This window comes from Nicotiana attenuata, unplaced genomic scaffold (genome assembly GCF_001879085.1).
Source record: "Nicotiana attenuata strain UT unplaced genomic scaffold, NIATTr2, whole genome shotgun sequence".
Lineage (NCBI taxonomy): Eukaryota > Viridiplantae > Streptophyta > Magnoliopsida > Solanales > Solanaceae > Nicotiana > Nicotiana attenuata.
In genome coordinates, this window is record NW_017674104.1 from 75398 (window position 1) to 79083 (window position 3686).

The following is a 3686-nucleotide window of genomic DNA, read 5'->3' on the forward strand; positions in this document are numbered from 1 at the left end:
ATACCATGGGACTACACAGCCGAGGCCAGAAGAAAGGGGAAGGTCAAGTTTGGGGAAGCTATTGCAGCACAGGGCATGACGAGGACTGGTAGAGTTTACACCCCGGAACATCTGGCTGAGTCAAGCAAGCAGGCCTCTAATCGACCAACCGTTACTGAAACTGGGCCAATGATCTCTGGAGAAAGATACAAGCCAAAGAATACTCAGTCATTGATCAGCTGAACAAAACACCGGCACAGATTTCTATCCTCGCCTTACTACAAAGTTCCGATGCACACAAGAATGCCTTGTTAAGAGTGCTGAGCGAGGCATATGTACCGAGTAACATCACTGGCGAAGAGATGGCGGATATGGTGGGCCAGGTATTGGAAAGTCACAAGATCACTTTCCACGAGGATGAGCTGCCGCCAGAAGGGTTGAGTCACAACAAGGCATTGCACATCACCGTACAGTGCGAAGATTATTTTTTCACCAGAATCTTGATTGATGGAGGATCCAGCCTCAACATTTGCCCGCTGGTGACACTCAGGACATTAGGAAAGGGGCTGCATGAGATCAAGGATGGGGCCATCAACGTCAAAGCTTTCGACGGATCCCAAAGGTCTACTATTGGGGAAATTATCTTGTGTTTGCAAATGGGGCCTACTTGGTTTGATGTTGATTTTCAAGTGATAGACGTGTCAGCATCTTACAATCTGTTGTTGGGACGACCATGGATTCATACCGCTGGGGCCGTAGCGTCAACACTACACCAGGCAGTGAAGTTTGAGTGGAATCACCAAGAGGTGATCATTCACGGCGACGGTAGCAATCCCATATACAGTCGCCAGACCATTCCGACAATTGGAGGAAGAAGAAAGATAGGCGGTAAAGTTACCACCACATCGAGCGAGTCAACGCCGTTGATAAGGATAAATGGTGGGACGACAAAATTGAAAGAATACTAAACTGGAGCGAATATGAACCTGGCAGGGGACTTGGCAAGAATCTCCAAGGAATCACTAAGCCCATCAAGCTCAAGAAACGTGGCACCACCTTCGGATTGGGTTACGAGTATACCTGGAAAGAATTCAACGGCTGGTCGCCAACATGGCGCGGTCCTTACTATCCTTTGGAGCAGCCAATACCCCGTTTGGAGCAGACTTTCCAGCCGGCCGAGGTTATCTACGGGTCAGAAGAAGAGGAAGCACTGGCAGCGGTGAGGAATTTGTTCCTGGAAGACGATAATATGGATTGTTGTGTTGTTTTCGAGGAGGGGGGGAGGAAGGCCCTTCCATACAAGCTGTAAGCAGAGGAGCATGCCTCCATAACTGGACTATCAGAACCACCAAAGCCCAGCGAGCCTCGGGGTAGCAAGGCTGAACAAGCATCATGCACTATTTTACTTTACTAAGTTTACTTTCCTTTCGCATTTTTATTTTTTGCAAGAAAGAGCTCCAATGTTCAAAAAACTGTTATGGAATTTATCAAAGCATTTCAGTTTTCTTATAGATCTTATTTGTTTCTCTCATTACTTTAGTCATACAACATTACTATTACTTATCTTGATGAACCAATGACTGTGACATGCAACGAGACAACGCAACAAACGAACATAGACTCAGAGGAAGACGATATACCGGAAGAGATTGTTAAAGAGGTTGAGAATTTTGAGAACAGACCTAAGTCCAACCTGGACGAGACTGAGATTGTTAACTTGGGAGATGCAGAAAACATCAAGGAAACACGAATCAACGTTCATTTGTCACCATCAGAAAAGGAAGGATACACAGAGTTTCTAAGAGAATATGAGGACATATTCGCCTGGTCGTACGACGACATGACTGGTCTGAGTACATCTATTGTGGCTCACAAATTGCCAACCGATCCAGCCTGTCTGCCAGTAAAACAGAAGCTCAGAAAGTTCAAGCCCGACATAAGTTTGAAAATCAAGGAAGAAGTCACTAAACAGGTCAAAGCCAAGGTTCTCAGGGTGGTAGAGTATCCAACATGGTTAGCCAACATTGTGCCAGTATCGAAGAAGGACGGGAAGGTTAGAGTCTGTGTCGACAACCGGGACCTCAACCGGGCCAGTCCAAAAGACGACTTCCCCATGCCAAACATACACATCCTGATCGACAACTGCGCCAAGCATGAGCTGCAGTCATTTGTGGATTGTTTTGCTGGTTATCATCAGATCTGGATGGACGAGGAAGATGCTGAAAAAACGGCTTTCATTACGCCGTGGGGGATGTACTGCTACAAGATGATGCCATTTGGCCTTAAGAACGCAGGGGGCACCTACATGAGAGCCATGACTACCATTTAGCCGTAGAAGCCGCCAACAAGAACATCAAGAAGATACTAAGGAAAATGATAGAGAAGCACAAGCAGTGGCACAAGAAGCTACCATTCGCTTTATTGGGGTATTGCACCACAGTCCGCACATAAATCGGGGCAACTCCCTATAAGCTGGTTTACGGTACAGAGGCGGTTATTCCCGCCGAAGTAGAAATTCCTTCCTTAAGGATTATACAAGAAGCTGAGCTCGACAACGCAGAATGGGTGAAGAGTCGTTACGAACAGCTAGCTCTTATAGATGGAAAAAGAATGAATGCAGTTTGCTATGGTTAGCTTTGTCAGAACAGAATGTCCAGAGCCTTCAACAAGAGAGTCAAGCCGAGACAATTCACACCGGGACAGCTGGTATTAAAGAAAATCTTCCCACATCAAGATGAAGCCAAAGGGAAATTCTCTCCCAACTGGCAAGGTCCATACATGGTTCAACGGGTTCTGACAGGAGGAGCCCTTCTACTTGCAGAAATGGACGCAGAAGTTTGACCGAAACCGATTAATTCGGATGCAGTCAAGCGCTATTATGTGTAATCTTTGTGCTTTCCTATATGATGTATTTTGAACTACGTCTGACCTGATTCTCGTTTAAGAGGGGATACGTAGGCAGCCTTGTGGGTTCGGTCATCAATAAAATTTTCATTTCCCCCCGCAATTGGAAACCCTCAAAATTCTGAAGTAACTTCAACCAGTCATTGCAAGCAACCGTTAGAAGCAGCAACCCATTAAACTGGGGCAGAATTTTGAGAAGGACCCTCAAAATTCTGAAGCAAGAGAGGTTGCAATGTCCTGAACCTTGTCACAGTCGTCGGTTCATCTAAAAACTATTTCTTAAATATATACTTATGTCATATCATTAACAAACTCACGCATGTTTATTATCGAAATTGCTTTGTTCAGCAACGCTACCCCTATGATACATACCGTGTCATCAGATCAAAGCTGAACAGGGCCAGCAAAGTCAGCGGGGACACGAACTAACTTTTTCCCTTTACAAAACTCACGATTTTTCTTTGGATGCAGGCACCCAACTCACAAAATCATATATTATACACTCACACTGTTCAAGGATACAACTCTCAGAACCGTCACACCTATTCACAGTTGCTATCCACACACAATGTCCCCAGCAGCCATAATATCACAATCAGCTATCAGCTATCAGCTAAGAAATTTTTTATTACTATTCTCCTTTTATCTCTTGCATAAGGCTACCATTCTGCCTTCCGAGACTAAGCATTGTCTCCATCTGCATTTCCTGCATTGCATAAGGCTACCATTCTGCCTTCCGAGGTTAAGCTCTACCTCCATCTGCATTTCCTGCATTGCATAAGGCTACCATTCTGCCTTCCGAG